Raw genomic sequence first — 21,893 nt, forward strand, 5'->3', positions numbered from 1 at the left:
ATATGTATGTATGTATATAACTTCAAACAAATGTGTAGACTCAATTAGCAAGAGACACCAACCTCAAATCTGTAACGCCCCGCCAAGGGATCCAAAAAAATTAACCTAAAGTTTCACTAAGTTTGCTAAACATTTTTTTTTTAAAAGTAAGAATGTATAACATACACATCAAACACATAGTAGTGGAAGTAACAACATGTAATCATCGACAAACATACATTGCAAGTTACATTTTTTAAGGATCCCAAGACGTTGAGTCACGTTTAAATTTAATTAATTCTAAGTCTAACAACTATCACATACATATGAAAGAATAATCAGAAAGTCCCATGTCCATAATATACATTTGTTCCGAATGCCTCTTGGCAAATTAATTCAGAATGCTCAATCATCCTCTGTACAAGTCACAGGGTATGAAAGGCTTAAAAGAATATACATATGTAAAGATAAAGATACAACATCCTCAAATCCATGATACAAAGTATAGTAAAAATATATGAATCTATTCACCATACATGATACATCCATACATTCATAATGATAAAACATCTATCATAAAATCTAACCATCCATCATAATAATCCAAGAACATAGTGAAGATAAATGCCAATCACGAAAACTCCAGCCACGGTGACCATGGAACGGATCTCAATGGTAAAAGTAAAAGCACTACCACCCGACCGCGTGGAACCTAAATGGTCCACTCCCACCGCGCTGAGGAGATAGTCTCAAGTCCCAAAAAAGGTATCAAAACACAAAACACAAGTACTCTCTACGTCTAGAAAATCCTAAAAGTATACTAACTCAAGGGTTCCAACATAGATAGACATCTAGACCTAGAGGTACCACAAGACATGTAGGAAACCTAATATGCAAGTGGGAAAGTGTCATCGCAAAAGTCACGTAGAAGTTACCCGAGCAATCCCTTAGGAATCTCGGGTCCCTACTGATCTGTGCGGCCACTAGTATCCTCTCGTACTGAAGAGGCCTACTATGGAATGCAAGGTCATAACCAAGCGTTCTCTCTACCCCATCCTAGTCTGTACTAGCACTCAAGGCATGGGAGAGAACATACAATTATTTTGTTAGGTTCATTTTCTCCCATTTAGTGTAAATGTTTTCACTTATTAAATCAACTTACAATGGGTTACTCCAGGCAGCCTCTTAGGGCCTTGATCCCCATTGCAAGCCACTTCCCGACACTACACATAGATAACCTACCCTAGGCTCATGAAATCACAAATCAAAGAATCATAATAAAATCACCTCAGTCCTATACAAGCAACTGAAAAAAAATCATAAAAGATAAGCCACAAAACTACATCAGTTCTTCATGAGCAACAGATAAGCACCAAATAATAATCATATGACCACGACAGTTCTCTATCAGCAACTGAAGGCATCAATGATAAATCAAAAAATCCAATGGTTCTCCAATAAGCAACCAGAAAGTATCCCAATAGTAAATTACATTACTGATCGAAGACTCCAAAGTGGTCAAGTCAAAACATGACATCATCAAGAACATAACAAACACTTTAGTCCTCTCAAGCGACCGAAAAGCAATCCAAGTATAACTGATCAAGACTCAAAAATGGTTATCAAATATAACTGATCGAGACTCGAAAATGGTTAAGTTAGGTATCTCAAATACATACACTTTAGCTTCACACCAGAAAACTGGAAACCAATAACAAACAGTAAACACAATCAGGTCATAGAGCACTTCATCACATTACCATGGTCGAGTTAAGAAAGATTGAGACCAAATCATCATGACATCACAATCACAACCCCGAGCCTCTGGTAACAACCTAAACTAGTCAATGCTAAACCAACCCCATAACACTCAAAGCACAAAGAAAACATCAAAGTCTCAGAGATTGGATTTGAAAGTATATTATTATTGAGTTAAGGTGAGGTTTATGTTTCAGTTTAATGTCGAATTTCAAGTAACTAAGTTTTCATAACTACCCCTTACGATTAACCCATTTCTATAATAACTTCCATTAAGTCAATCTTTCAAATCTACCATTTAATCAAATAATATTCATTATTATTTAACTTTAATTAAACTAATTTTATTTAAATTAATTTAATAATTATTAATCTAAATACTTATATTAATATCTTGATAATTATCAATCGATTATTAATAAATAAAATTAATAATAATTTTATTAATGAAATAATAATAATCTATATTTCAATGCATTATTAAATTTAATTAACAAATAGAAAAAAAAATTAAAATCTTATTTAGTAAGTATTATAATAATACTTACCTATTATTAAAATTGTCCATAACTATTATTTAAATTTAATAATAACTAAATTAATAATTAATAAAACTTTTATAAAAAAAAATTAATCATAATTAATAAAAGTTTATAACATTTAACTTTGAAAAAGAAAATGCGATTTAATATTATCGCAGGTATAGGACTGCGGCTTTAATAGCCGTGCACTCTCCTTAAGAGGACGGTCGACGTTAATGCCACCTGCGCAAGCCCCCTGCAATTAATGCAGGTACAGACCTACCTACGTACGCCGTGGGGATGGGGTACGGGTTAATCCCTGCCCAATCAAGTTTTAAATTAATTTAATAATTAATTAATTTTTTTAAAAAAATATTTTTATTTGTTTAAAATTTTATATTAATTTTTTTTCAAATATATTTAATTTTATAAACATTTTTTTAAACAATTTTCTTTTCCCATAAGATATATATATATATATAATTTAATTTTTTTTTTTTTAATAAATGATTGAAATTTTAATTTGATAGAACTAACCACTCGGATCTCTAAATTAATATCATCTCTTTTCAATATAAAATTTATATAACAAATTTCTTCTCTTTCATTTTAATAAAATTTTCCAATACGATTTTAGAATGGAAAAATCCGAATTACTCAGTTAAATTTTAAACATTTAAGATTTGTTTTCTTTTTAAATCTCAACCCTTCCCGGATTAAATATCTAATTTACAAAATTAATGGACAAGGTTTCATAAGAATTTTCAATCTCTACATATAAAGATAAATTGACATGCATACTGAAAATTCATAGGATTGAAAGCACCGATCACTAGAAATATCCAAATAGCCATTCAACAGGCACGAAGAAGACAAGAAAGGATAATTGCGTATTTAATTGGGTAATCAAAAACACAAGACCCTACCTGATCCTGATGCTATTATGCAATCTCCAGGAATTGTAAGAGAATTTGCTCCCCTCAATAACCTTCTTCTGAAAAACTTTTTTGGTATCAGCCTTCTGGAATCCGCTTCCAAAAGTACTCTCCCAAAAATTCCCGTCCAAATACGTGTCCCAATTCGTGTCCCCCCCAAGAATGAACCCCCAACATTGTGATAAGCAAATTTTCTCCTCAAACTGGGGCACTTAATTGTGCGTTCACCCGAGAAGACTCTTTGCACAACTGAGTTAACTCCAATTTAACCTTTATTATCTTTTCTTTTATTTTGCATTCATCTTTCATGCACATTAAGTTGAATTATAAAATAACTTTATTTAATAATCCACTTGACTTCTATTTTAAATTAATTTATTACTTTAATCTCATGTGCACTTTATGAAATTAAAATAACGTTATTAATTTCTATTATTTAATCTTTTAATTTAATTCTCATATTTAAACTCATGCTTAGATCATGCGATCTAGAATTCTTAATAATTTAATATCTTTCAACTTTTAATTTATTTTAGAACTTAATTGATAACATATTTAATTAATTTAAATAACAATAATATTTAGCATTTATTTAAAAATGAACTCCAAATATATTATTATTAAATTAAATAAATATTATCCTGTTCTAAATTTATCTTTGAACTTTAACCTCTAAATTTAATTCTTTTATTTAATTAATTTCTCAATTAATTAAATATTAAAGATATCATATTAATTCTCCATTAAATTAAATCTTTAATTAATCTTTTTAATTAGACTTAATTAATAGAAAACACATCAAGGACTTGTATAACAACATACGAAAACCCTACATAGAAAAGCATATACTAAATCAAAACAAAAAGGTTATAATTCCGAAATTACATCATTTGATGCATTTAGAGGGTACTTAACTCAGATACTTGTCCTAATTATCAATTAGGACAATTGGTTAAATGGTTTAGGAGTTGGACTTAAGAGTTTATCTCCCCTCTCTTACCATTGAGACAGTGCGATAGGGTACGCTCATCCTGACAATTCAGGGAAGTCGATACCCGGTACCTGCAATTTGCATAAAATCCACGCATGTACAAACACAATATTCTAAGCTAAACAAACAATGGCAGGAAGTGGTGCATCGTGTAGATCCCGTCTAGCAGGTGACTACGACTCCCTTCCTTAACCACATCAGAAACACCATACATAAATAAAACAAACACGCACACCATACACATGCAGTATGGGGTAAGTATCCATAAAAAGCATATGGACTAATAAACCATCTAACTAATCATCATCGATAACTGAAAACATTGAATAATCATCATACATGCATGAAATATATAGAGTACCAGGTAATCTCATCATATAATAAACTGAGTGTAAAACAACATCTGATAATCTCTAAAATAATAGTACTAATCATTGTAAGAATTTGCTTAAGGGCAAAATTCACCCAAGAACCAAGAACTCAAACACAAGCACACAATAGACCAAAGAAGGATATGATCAATTAATCAGAGTATGTCTGAATACATTGCTCTGTTCAGAATGTGATATGCTATGCATGATGCAGAGTACACTAGGAGTGCTTGATTATAAAGGCTACAGGAGAGCTTCTAGAATGCCTAGAAGTTAGCATCATCAAGTGTCAAACAACCAAGCACATGTCCACCAGTTATGGATTATCCTCCATTAAGCACGAAAGTAAGTGCGGTGATGAGAGGATAAGCCTAGAAGGGTGGAACACGCAAAACAATGTTGTAGACACCATGTGCTCAAATAAAGGTGCAGACTCCTGTGTTGTCAACATGACAAATCACAAGGTGGCACAAAATCCTAAGTGTTTCATAATAAAAATAATAAAAATAATGCAAAGTAATTAACTAATGCATTAACCTAAGTAAACTTAAGTAAGTGTAAATAGTAAAGTACTAATTTACACCAACACCCCCCCCTTAAGTGCAAGTTAGGGGAATGCGCTTAAACTTACGAGCTAGGATGAAGATGCAGAATGGGTCCCGGCTAATAGGCCATGTTAGGTACCCATCTACATAATGCAATGCAATGCAAATCTCCCATAAAGCGGGGAAAGAGGGAAAACCTCATGGGAAAAACCCTCCCCCAAAAAGAGAGATAAAGATGGATGCATCGATGGATGGAGTAATCAAGACCCCCCCATCACGACATACATCCAATATATACAAAAGAAAATGAAAGAAGGAAGAGAGATAGAAGAGGCTCCCCCCCCAAAAGAAGAAGGCCAATAGGTGAAGGCTCCTCCTATGAGGAAAAAGTCCCCTCCCCTTAAAAGTAGTGTGCCAATCAGTGAGAAGTGCTCCGATGAAGAAGCTGATCCACGACCTCTGAACAATGTTCCTCCCCTTTGGAAGAAACAATGGCAAGGGTACAGAGGAGAAGTGTCCCCTGGATGGAGAAGGAATCTCAATGATGACTGGTATCTTTGAAACCTGTGTCAGAACACCAACAGTCTTCTCGAATGTGAGAGAAATCACCTGCAGATGTTGGACATAAGTATCCACAATCACACCAACCTGAAATGATTGATCATGTAGAGAATGTACAATAACTGTAGAAGAATCATTCTCAGCAAAGAGAAGCAAGAAATCATCATAAAAATCTCCCATATCAAATGTGTGTGACTCCAAGAACAGAGATGAAATGTCTGGCAAGAAATTAGCACCTGGAAGACCATGTGTACCCTGCAATGTGAAAGTGCATGAATCTATCACTGTGATAAAAGATGAAGTGTTAGCCTCAAAAAGGAGATAGATGTCATCAAGAATGTCTCCCACATCTTCAATGTGAGACTCCACGAACAACTGTGCAGTGTCTGAAAGGAAGTCTTCGCATGAAGGTAGAGTAGGAAGACATAAAGTATCCTGCCGCACTGAATCCGAAGCATCTGTGGCTGGAACAGGATCAGTAGGAGCAACAGGAGCTGGAGGTGTGATCTCATCTAAAGAGGTATCAGCTGCAACTGGAGGTAGGAGATCTTATGGGAATGGAGGAATAGCTGGATCTCCAAATGTCTCCCAAAGATACATCCAAAACTGATATGGATCAGATGACTTAATTTTGAACATTTTTTTCATGGTTTTATAATCCATATAGCGACAAAGAATAGTAAGAAGGATGTCAACTTGAGCAGTAGTATACTCAAGATCAGGCGCATATGGTAGTGCATTATGCTGAGAGAGATATCTGGCCATTAGTTGACTCCATGCCTGATAGTTGTCTGGTTGCAAATCAATCAAATCGTCCTCTTCCATGATGGATCAATCAAAAGAACCTCCAAAAAATCAAATAACCCCCCCTAAAAAGATGCTTTTGGCATGTGAAATGTGGTGTGTCCACTAGTCAAAAAAGAACAAAGTAGACTATTGATTTTGTTAGATGCAACTGCCGCTTGAGGCCAAAGATCCAAATGTCCTAATTCTGAAAGTGACAAATATGTCCACACAACCCTAGAATCTGAATGCAGATCTAGAAAGTAGACGAAAAAATATGCACTTTCAAAAAAAACAGAACTGAAAAGGAGTCCAAATGTGCCTGTACGGAGCGTTTCAAGTTGCAAAATGTAGGATGAGGCAGTTACAGTCGCCAAAAGATGCAAATTCTGACCAATCCGAGCACCAAAAATAGAAAATAATACCACCACTGGAAAATTTAGGAAATTCTACCTGATTTTAAAAAAAATTGCACCTGAATCGGAGGTCGGATGCCCAAGTTATGACCTCGTGAAGACAGGCTGCCAAATTGAAAAGCAATATGGAGAGGGGTTTGGAGCAGGAACTGCGAGCCCAAATTTGACATTCAAACAGCCATCAATGCAGTTCAAAAAATACCCTGGCAGTGACGTTTAGACGAGCGTCAAATTTAGCCCAATTAAATGATGATGTCAGCAAGAAAAAGCGTTCTATGCTGACATGTCAGTCTGAGTTGTTAGTGATGTACGGACATGCACGTGGCGATCCATACAAATGACATGGCAATTAGGCAGGGACAGTTTCCACTAGAAGGGTGGAACACGCAAAACAGTGTTGTAGACACCATTTGCTCAAATAAAGGTGTAGACTCCTGTGTTGTCAACATGACAAATCACAAGGTGGCACAAAATCCTAAGTGTCTCATAATAAAAATAATAAAAATAATGCAAAGTAATTAACTAATGCATTAACCTAAGTAAACTTAAGTAAGTGTAAATAGTAAAGTACTAATTTACACCAACAATCATCAAACATAAATTGGCCTAAAAGAGTTTGGCAATGATGATAGAAATGCGACTTAGGGGCAGGCACTACATCATCCTACAATGCAGAAGGAACCGACCTTTGAAATGCAAAGTGTTTATAATGTAGGAAGATTTGCCTTAGATCTCCTTTGAGGTCTTCAACAAATCTGCCTTGTACTTATGAATAATCCACCAAGATTTGAAATAGTGTTTTTCAATAAATGCTCTAAACTTGGAATATACTTTCATAAAAATTCTACCTTAGATCTGCTCATCATATTCAAAATAAGCCTTCACATGTCTGTTCACTTAGGTTTGATTTAGGTCTTCCACAAATTTGGCTTATAATTATGCTCTTGAATCTCTTAAAATCTTCTTTGTATTCAAATGATATTTAATGAATTGATTGATACAAATTTCCTCATACTTGAATCCAAATATCATTATCATTGTCAAACATAACACAGAAAAAAAATCATTTTGGTTATTCACTTGTTATACAAGTTAGTCTTATCTTTTTGGTTTTCACAAGTCATGCACTTATGCATCTTTTGGATATCCACAAGCTATTAGAGATGTTTGGATGGTTCATGTCCTTATTTTTTTTGTGTTGTTTGTAGGGTTTTTGCCATGAAGTCTAAGGATAAACATGTTGGATGCTTGTGATAGACATGTCCACCTATAAGAAAAGTATCAAATGTAGAAAAAAAGTAAAGAAAAGCTTGTAAGGTTTTTAGGTGTCTTTAGGCCTAGTACAACTTTTAAGGGTTTTAGGTTTCTTTGGAAGGGTTAGTGAAGTTATAAAACCTTTGAAAAGGTTAGTGAAATATATTAAAGGCATATATGATTGTAAGTTGTTGAAGTTGACACTTTGTGTCAACTTAGACAACAAATTTTAGTTTATAACTAACTGGTAACAGTCAGATAGTTAGACAACAGTGGTTGTTTACTATTGTTTGGTTATTTAGAAGGGATTTGTCGAGTGTTTGGGGGAGAAGTAGAGTTGGGGTGGTGAGACAAGGCATTGTGAAAAAATTTTAATCAATAAAATAATCTTGTTCTCTGGAATTCAGTCTCTGTCCCATGGAACAGTGAGTTCCTATGATGTATCAAATGCATTTTGACTAATATTTAATGAGAGAATATTTTATTATTTTTGTTATCTTGTCCATGCATTCTTTTAATTTTCATTGCGGGTTGAGTAAGGAATAATAGACTGGTGCATTCAAACCAGTGACTGGTTAGGCACAGTCAACTATACTTATTCTGAAGTGTCCAATGTAGATTCTCTCCTACCACATGTAGTCACTGTTATTAGTGGGAGACAATGAGGTTGTGATAATTTATTTGTACTATATTAACCAAATGCAGGAGAGTGGGAAAACTTGGTGTAAGTATAGTGTTGGATGGTAATTGCTGATGGAGGTTTAACCTGGATTAGACACCAGTCTAATAGACAGTGGATCATTTCATGTTTGAAGATGTTTGGGGGGTGAATCCTTCTTGTTTGGGGGGTGTCTCTGTTACAAAAAATGAGACACTAGAGCACTGCTAGTGTTATGATGGGCAAAATATGTCTTTCATTGTGATAGACTATTTCTAAGTCATCTGTGTTGTTTCTTGCTATTGTCAAGCAATCTTTGTTTTCCTTGAGACCATGAACAAAATTATCTACCATTTTCACTAATGATAAAGTTTATTATTAATCATTATAGTGGAACAACTTTTGACTTGTTCAAAAATTTTAGTCGAAGGTGTTGGAATTGATAGTGAACCCCAAGCTCCTAGAAATCACCTGCAACCAAAATGCATGTTACATCTGTGTCTGAGAGAGAATATGATAGGAAAAAGCATGCCTACTTTGGTGATTTGGCTATTATTGTAGCACTACAAAGTGTCTTATAGTGTTTCTCATTTTCTTAAATAATAGGCAATTAGTTCATGATTTCATCATATCTTATAGTGGAACAACTCCAAGAATCTTGGGTAAATTGCTTGCTATAAGACTTTCTTGTATAGGACACTCAATAATGTGGGCTAAGTGGTGGGCACAAAGAGGAACAAGAAAGGATCTCTACAAGTGCACGGTGTAGTAGAATTCAAAAATGAAATTAAAGTGTTCTCATATATTCATTATAAGAATCTAGTTAGGCAAATTGGCTTTCATCTCCATTCATGATGGAACTTACAATGATGCATATCCACAACAATCTTTAACTTCCAGCAAACAAGTTAAACCTGAAGATAAGCTGTTTGAAGACCTGGTTGACTTTGCCAAGGCAAAAAGTAAAACTTCACCCAGTAAAAGCAAAAGTTTTTAAAAATTAGTGGTTATTCGATGGGATGGTTTGTACTACATATCTTCAAGTAGCTTGCTACAAGTGATGGTTTAGGTGTAGCATCAGTTTTATTGAAGCCAATGTATAGTCTTTTGTTCAATTGAGGTTTAGTATTCATTATGTGTTATATTATTCCTAGTGTACTGCAATTTAATTTATTTCTTGTTACTTTTTTTTTCTGATATGAAATTCCTTTTGAAGATTTGTATATTGAAACAAACTTATGTTCTTACCTAGAAGATAAACAATTCTAGTAACAGTGCCAAAAGATCTGTTGCAATATATATATATATATATATATATATATATATATATATATATATATATATATATATATATATATAGATATATATATATTGCAATGTATTGCTGAAGCTTGTTCTATTTCAGATCTCAAGTAGTGTGTGAGCTGTTGGTGTTTCAAACTGCTAAAACTATCAAGCAACAAAATGCTTAATATCACAGTGAAATGACTCACACAATCTAGGGATTAGCCAATTCCCAATATCAACTATATGAATGAATCACTATAACCAAACTTCAACAAAACCAAATGATGGTTTCCTACTCTTCTAGCTCTGCTAAACCGAGGTGGGTATACCTAGGGATAATTCTAATGCAACTGTGTATGAAATTATCTTAGTTTCATTTTGATTCTCACCTATTACCCTCACATACATACACAGATCACTTCAATTCTTCAATGCTCTCAAACTTATACACATCCCTTATCAGTAGATCTGGTCATAATTCTCCTAAAATTTACAAATATTCCTAGAAATAGCAGCTACCTAAGACTTAGGAATAAGATATAAATGAGTTGAGACCAGCATTTATAATTCTTGAACAAGATTGAAAATAATTTTGATTTTATAAGATGATTTGATATGCAGTAGCAGAATTCATCCTTGGTTACTTCTGATTTATAGGACCAGTGCCTTATCCATTGGGCAAGAAATTGACTATTGACGGGAGATCTAGTTCAAATGACTTGTATAAGAATTAATCAACTGCAATCTCCTATCTCCATTCTTGTGCAATATCCCTTTTATGAACTCATAAACCCTACTGATTTACTGAAGCATTTATATAATTGCTTGAATTAAAAGCAACAATAAAACCAACATACAACCCATCCAGACTGCATTCAGCCAAATAAATCTTATTTAAATGACTTCAATGTAAACAAACCCATAAATTGGAGATAGAAATTGATGACACAGATATAGTGTAAATACCCCTTTATATTATCCTTTTCATATGACTAATACAATAACCAAAAGAAAACCAATTGAATGCCTAGAATAGATTGCCATTTCTGTCATTTCAATTTGCTTATCAAAAAGTACAATGGAAGCAAACTCAAAACCTTTACATACTATTGGACCAACTGAATATGTACTCTTCTTGAAAGAAACAAAAAAATGCATAAGTCTCAGACCATCACAATGGCTTGAAAACTCATTCATATAGCATGAGTTGCAACAATCAAAGGGAAATTGTGATCTGACAAGTGTCCAAGGAATAAAGCATCATACAAAAGACAAAAACAATCACAACAGAATGCCAGGTGTATCAAATCTTCCTTCAGGTAGGCCCATTCCAGTTTCTATTGTGAATCATCAACTTCTGATTTGTCTCTCATTATTCCGGCTCCTCAGAATACGTGGCTACTAAGCTGGCCAAAGAAGGATGATCTTGTGATACCTCCAAATTGGTTTTCTCCTATAGGTTCTCACTGCTTTCACCCTGAGAAGGCATTATTACCTTTTCCCCTTCTTCTTTTTTCAGTTCTGGTGCTGAGGTGTCGATAACCTGCACCTTGCCTTCTTATTTCTCATTGTCATCTGAACTGTCCTCCTCTAACTGCTTGTCCAAGAGGAGATTTTCCATCCAAGTGTCAAATTGTATATCATCTAGCCAGCTGAACTATAGGATATCATTTTTCTTTTTTAAAATATAACCAACCTCCTTTTCAAAACAAAAAAATTCTTGCTTCAAAGAATCAAAAAATAATTGGACTTTAACCAATTCCTCTATCGTGGTGGCCCACCAGGCATGCCCCTTTTCATTAATAACTTTATTTATCCTTGTGCAGAAAAGGTCATCCAATTCTTTACTCCACTTTTCCTTATTTTCCAATTTCTTCTTTCTATCCAAGGCACAAGGAAATAGATCAAATTTTTGATTCTTGTACTTATTCAAATAAGAAACAATTTTCAGTTGCAAAGCAATTCTCCTGTTATCAAAATCTAATAGGTCATTAGCAATATCATACAATTTTTCAACATGGTCATTAGAAGACTTTATAACTGAATAATATAGAAGGGTGATTTCCTTTTCCCTTCTTCCCCATTTATTAACAATAGGCTTGAGGGTATCATCATGAGTTTTCAATTCCTCCCATATATCTATTACTTTTACCAACTAATCGAAGAATAAGGGCCACTCAATTTTGTCCACTAAATACATTAGAGCCTCTCTAAGCTTATCCTCATACTACGTATTTAACTCTACATGTAAGGCCCATAGTTTGCTCTTCTCTTCTTCAAATTCCTTAGCTGTATAATATTAAGGCCTTTGAGGTGTGTCTGGTATCTCTACAAGGGGGGTGAATTTAAAAGGTTCCACTGGAGGATGGGGGTATGTTATTCTTGGCCTTGTGGATTTCCCCATCACCTTGTTTTCAAGTTCAATTCTCCTTTTTACCTCCCTATTATAGGCCTCAAGAAGTTTTTCATATTTATTCTGTAACACTGACATAACCTGTTCCTCCTTCTTAGCAGTGGCCAACATAAACTTAGAAGAATCCACATTCCAATATGCTGCCTGTACATGTGAAGTGTCAGCAACCCTTCTTACAATTATATTTCCCATCAACCCAGACTCATTTGATTGTGATGGTGTGGCTCTAGATCCCTTTCTCAATGACCAACTAACCAATGCAGCTTGATCTTCAATGAATGAAGTGCCTTGGAAGTCTCTTCTATTTGGGTCTTGCAACTCTAATCTACTTGAAACAGAATTGAAAATTAATGCATTTGCAATATCTCAATTGGGCAATAATAAAATGTTAGATGCATTTATCATTTTCCTCCCCTCCTCAGGGCTTATATTCTACAATTCCTTCATCATTTCTTGTTTAATTTGGTTTTGCATGGAAGTTTCATCCATTTCTGGATGCTCTGTTTTCATCTTTTTAAATTTCTCCTTGAAAATGTTCATGTTTGTCCTCCATGCAAACTGCTGAAAAGCCCTTGATTTCACAAAACTGTCATCAATCAAAAATTGATGACTTGCTTGCTCTAATACAGGGTCCAACTCCCTGCCTCTATAATCAACTATTGTTAGATCCAAACTTGGGAGAGGAAGTTTTGGAGGGCTACCCTCATCTAATTCTGCTTGAGTAATAAAAATATCTCCCTGTGATCACATTTGTTCAACCTATTCACCAGTGAGCTGGTCTTATCCAATCCTTAAAGGGGATTGGGTGGGTGAATATTCCTCATCTTGAGGCCTTTCTTCTGTCATTACCTTTTGCCTCTTAGGACTAGGCTCTTTAGGTCTCTCCTCTTGGGCTATACTAGTAGATCCTATTATTTGTTTTCCCTTGTCTATAGGAACCCTTTTATTCTGAATTATAGTATATCCAGGCCTCTTTTGTCCAATTATTTTATCAGTTCTCACATTTGGAGTGAAAGCCAACCTCCTCATGACCTCTCTGGCCTTATCAGGATATGAATCAATAAAAATTTGTTTCTTTTCATTCATGACCTCCATTATTTCAGGGAAGGTATTCATGAGCTTACTTATTTTGTCAGCCTCTGTAATAGCATTATCCAAAGGATCATATTTATTATCAAAACAATGAATGAATTCTAAGACCCGAGAATAAACTCTCCACTTTTCCTTTTTAGTTTCTTGCTCCTGCAATGAGAATTCATTCCTTATAATATCCTCTGGATAATAAGAATCATCCTTGACCAGTCCCAAATTGATTCTATGCCTCAACATCTGATTGAAAAATCCCTCAGAATCACAAAAATGGGCATAAATTATAGCTCATCTTCACCAAAAACTTGGCATAAGGTCCTGTATATCTCTATAGCTTGGGAAGTGAAAAGACTCTTCTTAAAAGGCTCTCTAGAGGCTACAGTAATTACTGGCAAAGTTCCTATTGTACCAATATGTTCCCTTAGTGCACCTCCCCTAATTACATCCTTCTTTTCTTTATATTCATTCTCTAATTCTAGCAAATTTATTTGCACATGGTAGTCTAATAATGGTTCCAGGTGAAAAACCTCTCTAATTTCTTTAGGAGTAATTGAGACCAGAGGCACACCATCCTTTATTCTTACAACCCTAATGGCTTGGTCATAATTCTTAGCAATGGCTTCAAGCAAATCATAATCCATGAAAACACTTGGGACTACTAACTTTCCCAAATAAAAATTCCAGACATTAGCATGCGGGGCAAACAACTTTCTTTCCAAAAACCACTTTTTAAACAAGATAAGGCCAATTTGAGTAGTTGTTGCATCCTTAACCCAGTTCCCCTTGTCATATAGGCCATCAACAATTTTAAGCCTAAGGTTTAAAGAAATTAACTTTTTAACTTGTGCAGGCTCTACAATAGATTCTGGGATTAATTCTAATAAATCATCGCGGACATTCGTATCCATATAATTAATTTTCCTAGAGAATGGTTTCTTAGGAGGCATTTTGATAGTATTGAGAGAATTGGAATGCCATATAGGTTATAATATGAGTACTTAATTGACTTTTTGAACTTGTTCTTCTCTGAACTTTTAAAATTTCTCTTGATCGACAGAAGAATAGTTTCACGTCTTTACCAGGCTTAACACGACACAATCAATTAGGCTCTTGTGCTCAAAAAATTTGCAATCTCTGTTTGCGTGGGACTAGAATTAATGAAAATCTCTATGTTATACTTTGTTTCTCCCACATGCGAAGCTTTCACTTATCATAAATGTGCCGAACAGAAAAATAGAGTGGCGTCGCACTTTCTTTTTTAAACTTGTGTCGTTGATCCTTGAAAAATCCTATGATCTGGGAATGACAACTAAGCTGACTCAACTTTCTTCTTAACACATTGGTAGTCAAGCCAATAAAAAACCTCCACCTGTACCTTTCCTTCAAGGCTAGCAGTTCAAACTGGGCCCATGGATGACTATGGACACGTGTCATCAACTCGCTAACTTGTTATACATAATTCTCGAGCACCTTTCCACAGTGAGCTAGCGATGATCACTGATCTTACTTTAATCGTGTGGTAGACAATTGAAACAACCTTTAAGAACATGATGGTGGGTCCATTGCTCATTAACTTGCTATACCTACTTTTCTCACATCTCTTTATAGCGAGTCAACAAGCGTCGTCGATCCAGACTTGATCTTGTGGATAGAAATTTTACTTCAACAATGGTGGGCCACACTCGCTATACTTAACTTTTGAGCACTTCTTCATAGTGAGTCAATGCCACCCTTTGATCTCGGCTCGATCTCACGATCAGAAATCTTCATACCTAGTACACGGGAAGTGGGTCCATGATATCGCTGTTGCTGAGCTGGCTCAACTCGTTGGCACATATATATATTTTCTTATCTCTACATGACATCACATGTCTTGGGCCTCGCCATGTCTGTGACTTTCAGGTGGGTCGCTATATCGCTACTGGCATAAAAACCAACAATTTGGCTAGTGAAATGGCAAAAATTGACGAATCAAAATCTTCCTACTCAAAGATGCTCAATTGGATGCCACCGTGTAACTCAATTTGTACAACTTAGCCTTATCACATCACTCATTCAGCGCCCACCTTTGAGGATTTTTAGTTACATTACCATTTTTTGAGCAATCGCTACATCACTACCAGCATAGATACCGACAAACCCGGCTAGCGATATGGTGAGTTCCGGTAACCATTTTAAAAACAATGCCTGAAAAAAGAAACTACAAAAGACATTAACCTACAGAGGGACAAAAGTAAAATGTGCACCATATCTTCATCGGGATCCTCCAAAATTACTTCTTACCTCAGAAGGACGCCGTCTTTGGAAAATCTGGGCATTCACAATATCGCCACCGACAAATCGCAAGTATTTCCCGTTAGTGACTTGGTGAATCACCGGATAAATTTGAACTCCGGTGACACCACTTGCAAGTTTTTTCCCACATGCATTCCTTCTTGAAACTGATAGGTTTGGGACGTATCATGTGGTCATAAGATCATCCTTTGAACACATTTCACGGCATCGAATTCCACTTTTCAGTATCACAAGTAATTTTCTGTTGATCGCTATCTCGCTATGCATAACATATGAGCATCTTTCCATAGTGAGTATGTGACAACCGTGGATTCAAATCAGATCCGATGGTAGGACTAAAACCCTTTTTCATAAGACTCAACCATGACATCCAAATAGGAAAGAGAAGAATATCCATTCTTCGCCCCTTTTTTCAAAAAGAATTTGTGCCATGGTAAATTTTAAAAGCCAAACCTAGGGTTTTTCACAGACTTTCAAAGGTATCAAAATACACTAGAAAAAAACCTAAAACCCTATGAATTACCCAAGGATTCTCATTTGATTTTTTTTATGATTGAAAGAAAATTTGATACGCAAAAAATCAGACCAACATGAGCATTATCTTTTCTTATCATAGTATTTGTGGGAAGTAATTTCTTGTGTGGCGTTCCACTATTCTGTAGTTCACAATTTGATTGTGGCATTTTGTTCAAAGCAAAGCTTTATAATTACAAATGTAGGATATTTTAATAGATCATTTACTTGTGTGATGGGATAAAACCCATTTTGGTGCCCTAAAATAAGATAACTATATATAGAAACTCAATCATTGAGACATTTCGTATGGACTTGAGTTATCTTGATCTAGGCTCAGATATGTTTCTATGAATTTTCCATAACTATTTCTGGGCTTTAATCTACAATGTGAGACGCTTATTTTTTTGGTAGGCAATTTAAATAGGAAACATTTTCTACCGCTAATGTCTGAGAGTTTGTTTTATAAATGATATCTAAGTTTATTATTATCAATATGCATGAAATCTTATAATAGGAGAATATTATCAATATGCATGAAATCTTTAAGATCATACAAGATTTGCTTTCATCTAGAGTTGCATAGGTGTTGAAACTCCTTTATTATATATAGGTTGTTGCTAGAACTAACTGTTTGAAAACATCATAATGTGGGTTATTTTCATATTGCAACACTGTTAGACAATCAGAAAAGATGTAGATTTGAAATCTGTTTCACTTTTTTTTCATCCTAAATTAAAATACATCTAGATTATTAATAGTCATTTTTTGTGTTTTAGGTGCAATTTATCAGATAACCCCCTTTTTGATATGTCTTTCCCGTTAGTCCTTTGCTCAAACAATAAATTAAAAGATCATTTTATTGTAGGGCCCTGAAGTCAGAAGTGGAGATCTACCACAGCCTATCATGCTCACAAAGGGCCAAGAGTTGACTTTCACAATCAAAAGAGGACTGGGCTCTGAAGATTGTGTAAGTGTGAATTATGATGATTTTGTGAATGATGTGGAGAAAGGAGACACACTACGTGTTGATGGTACGTTCTCTTGTGCTAGCTTGAAAATTCATTTATTAGCTGAAAAGAAAAGAGTTACTAATGTTATTCGAAACATTTTCATAGCTTTCTATTTCTTATCATTATTTGAAGTTCTCTAGGGGGGATGATGTCACTACAAGTGAAGTCAAAAACATCGGATTCTATAATTTGTGAAGTAATCGATGGAGGAGAGCTTAAATCACAATGACACTTAAATGTGCATGGAAAAAGTGCTACCCTACCTTCCATTACATGTTAAGACCATTTTATCAACTCTTAGGCATGCATAGAAAATTAGATTTTTGTTGCTTATTGACATGTACATCTCAATCTGCTTCTTTCTTAGGGACTTTGATTTCATTGTGATTTCCCTTTTTTGTACCTAATATTGATTGATTGAAGTTACCTAGAATATAATTGAATGATATGTTTATCAATCTTGAAATATGTGTAATAGTTGTATTTTGTTGTTACTTGTATATGTGATGAGTTGTTTTGACCAACAGAACATCTGAGATAGCTTAATTTGGTATTTGATAAAATCTATTTCTTGTCTTTTTTTTTCACAGATAAAGATTGGGATGATATTAAATTTGGAGTTGAGAATGGCATAGACTATTATGTTGTTTCCTTTGTTAAGATGCTAAGGTGGTGCATGAGTTGAAATATTACCTTAAAAGTAAACCTTTGAAGCAAAATTTTAACTTTCCAGTGTAATATAATCCTTTGCAGACAGTATTGGGCTTGATATAGCATGTTCCCTTAATTTATATTTTAGATCAGAATTTAAAATGTGATAAAATATCAATGCATTTGTATTTGTAATTATGTGAAGGTTGTGGTGTGGATATACATGTGACTGTGAAGATTGAAAGTGCTGATTCAATACCAAATCTTCATTCAATTCTTTCTGCATCAGATTGAGTAAGTACAGTCTCCCTAGATCAAAGGTTTTAGTTGGATAAGTTGTTACTTTATGATTGGTGATATTGCTTTGAATGGGGTTAATAAATTATGTGAAGTCATGCTTGTCAAGCATTATATAGAAAGTTAAATGCACATGCTACTTTGTTTACTATTTAGTCATGCATGTATTTGTTTGGATGTTGATGCTTTTCCATTGTTGGTTTTTGATGGTTTTTGTACGGCTTTGATGTAAAATAAAAAGCTTTACTTGTGAATATGTTATAATCTTCTTTAAATTGTTGGCAAGGCCTATGAGCTTCAGTAAAGATGTTTTTAAATCAATTTTTTTGATTGTCTATCATTCAGTGAAGTTAACTAGAATGAGACCATCATTTAGCTGCCTGACTGATTCCTAGCTATTGAGTTTTCAGATTGTAGTTTCCTCATAGAGCTCAAGATGGTTCTGTCAAGAAATGAGAGAGCAAAACTTAAACGTGGACAGTAATATCTAAATTGACACTTTGAAAGGAGGGATAGATATATTCTTTATGCTATAATTTTCACATGAAATAAATTAATGTAATTTTTTTCCTATGTGAGTAAAATCTGTGAGGCCATATAGCCTTCAGAGATTTTTCTAAATGTGACATAAGTTGGTTAAAATGGCATAACTCTCAACTATGAAAATCTTGACACCTTCCTCATTTTGAGACTGTTTGCTTCTAATGGGCATTTTTATGTCATCACAACTTCTCATAATTGATTGTACTAGGTACATTCCCATGCAAGACTTGTTGGTATCATATGCTTATGAAATTTTAGTGTATGTATTTAAACATGGAATTCTCTTCAGATTCTACTGTCGTAATTCATAAATTTGACATTAGTTCAATCTCATAAATTATGCCTTTGTTATCTTTGTCCTCTCCATATTTTAGCTTCACAACAAAGGTCTTTGAAGTTGTGAATTGTCAAGAAACATTTTTTTGTGAGAGGAAATGCGCTTTTCCAATTCCTAACAGAGATGTTGTGGCATGCAAGGGCTATGGGTATTTTTGTGCAGCTGTCATACCAAGCATGGGAAAAGATCTTCTATTTGCCATAATTTTTGTCAATGCTGCCTTGAGAAGAATTTAGGGTTAGATTTAGGTTCATTCTAGCTCTGATTCCATCTTGTCACCTTTTGTTTGGGTATGAGATGCCAGATTTTCAATACATAGGATACAAGCTAGGTTTTAAAAGCTAAGAAACATTGTCTTACAAGTTAGATTTCAACAACTAAGAAACAATGATCTTATTGTTTTGTTAATTTTTACCTTCTTTTGAACTTGGCATCCAAAATTTTTTGTTTTGTCTCTCGTAAACACCACTTAATAGTATTTGGCTAGTCTTTAGCATATCTCACACACCCAAATATTCAATCAACTCAGTTGAGGTTGAAAGATACCACCTAGAGGACTGACCAAGACAGTCTCCCAAACAACAACACCCTTGTCTTTTGTCCCTATTCAGGTAAATATTTAGCTTTCCAGATGTCCAGAGTCCATATAGCAGTTTATATGTCAATCTGATTAAACTGTGAATGATCATGCATCTCTTAGTATTCAGGGCACCACTATTTGTCTAGACACCAGTGTTAGAGTGTAGAATTGTCGTGGAGTAGTGTTTTTGCAAAATAGTTTGTGTTCTTAGTCTGTAGGACCTCCATTCTTTAGTACATGTGTCCAGTTTTGTGATTTGTAGAGGGAAGGACACCATTCTTTAATGCAAGTGTCCATTTTTGATGGCCATACAAGGTTGGAGCACCCAGATATTGTGCAAGTGACCTGTAGTGGTGAATATAAGTTGTGTGTCTTTGTCCTAGTCTCTATCCTGCAGAAGCATCCATCTTGAATGCTAGTGCTCCATTTGATTCTCCAGAACAAAAAATTTCTTGGATCCTTGTTCCTGTGTTTCTATTCCCTTTTCTTCTATCTGCTACTACCTACAATATACAGTTTTATAAGCTTATAGTTTTATGAAAGTACTTCGTTGGAGGTTTTTTGATATTTATATGCTAGTGGTCCCTTGGACATTATTGAATGTTTTCTTTCATTTAGTTTATTTATGACAAGCATTTACACACTGCTTGCATGCAAATGGTCATAGCCACCTTCATTTTTAGCCACACTCATTCAAGTTATGCATGTATTGATTTTTTTATGGTATTTGTATGTTGTTTAGGATTCTAACAGTTGTCTCTTCCTTCCTCTTCTTTAGGCTATGGTAGCTCAAGGGGATCTTGGAGCAAAGCTTCCTATCGAGGAAGTTCCTTTACTCCTGGTAATTTTATAGAGTTTTTAATCACCAGTTAAAATGTTACACATATCAATGAAATTCATTTCTTGAATTCTGTGTTTGCAACCATTCTTATTGAATTCCCTGTTTACTACCCAAGATCAAGCTAATATTTCAAATCACACTAGGTATGATGCAGTCTTCCATGCTGACACAAGCAGTGTTAACTTGGAAGGGCTTTCTATGCTTCCCTTATCACAAGGTGCACCTTCTTCTGCCATGGAAGTCCAACTAGATGCTCTTAGGCTTGGAATTCAATTAAGCTTCTTGACATTATTCATCTTACTTTTTAATTATTTGCAACCCAAAAAAGCAAAGATGGAGGCCAGTTTCAAAATGCCCTCTAATTTGTCATCTTGCTTGGTTTTTTAAGAACTTTTTTTTATCCTTCATTGTATTTATAATGTAATTTCCTAAATAGAATTTAATTTTCACTTGCTTGATTCGATAGAAGAGAAAAATTGGGTCTAGAAGAATAGAATTTAGTGTTAAATTGTTAATTCAGCCAGCTGAAGAGAACTACAGATTACTTAGCAATCAGGTTTGGAAGCCTATCATTGGATCCATGATGTAACTTGCAAGAGTGAATGGCGGATTTAGCATTTAGACTTTGATCTATATTTTAATTTATTTTTTATAATTTCTAAAATGAAAACTACTTTTATCTATTTAGTATGTAAAGTTTTGATATTTTTTCATAGCAAGTTAAATTATGATACTTCTAGAATTAGAATTTAATTGTGTAGTTTTTCAATTAAATTTGTTGGTCTATTTTTCATAAGTAATCAGCGATAAGAACCCACTTAACTAATCCATAATAACTTTTCCATTTATTGCCTTCCTCTTTATTTGTCTTTTTATTGCATCCATCTACTACCATCATTCTCATGAGAGAGATTCTTGTATACAGCTACTCATGAGAAATGAGTTCATAAATTCAACTAAAAAATGAAAGATTTTTATATACAGCCGATCATTTATTCATGTAAATGAATCAATAGATTGGATTCAAAAATTATATAATTGAATCCTAATAATTGTCTTATAGTTGGAATATATTTATACATAAGTAGAAAACATCAGTCCATAGTAAATTGGTACATATGAAACTGAGTTTAACTATGAAAAGCTTTGTGATGCACAATTTTTTTGTTAAATTAATATGTACTAAGAATTGTTCTTTTTATTTCTTACCAAGCCAGTCTTTGCTTGAGATCAGAAGGGGAGGTGGATGAAAAGCTCATGGA

General features: G+C 34.3%; 1 pseudogene; it reads right to left on the reverse strand.

Annotated features, from left to right (window-relative positions):
- The window catches only part of LOC149552180 (pleiotropic drug resistance protein 1-like), a 46,644-nt pseudogene that overhangs the window by 19,042 nt on the left and 5,709 nt on the right, over nucleotides 1-21,893 (reverse strand).

The sequence above is a fragment of the Cupressus sempervirens genome, chromosome 6, assembly GCF_028749045.1.
Source record: "Cupressus sempervirens isolate cs-2001-9-10 chromosome 6, ASM2874904v1, whole genome shotgun sequence".
NCBI classification, from domain to species: Eukaryota; Viridiplantae; Streptophyta; class Pinopsida; order Cupressales; family Cupressaceae; genus Cupressus; species Cupressus sempervirens.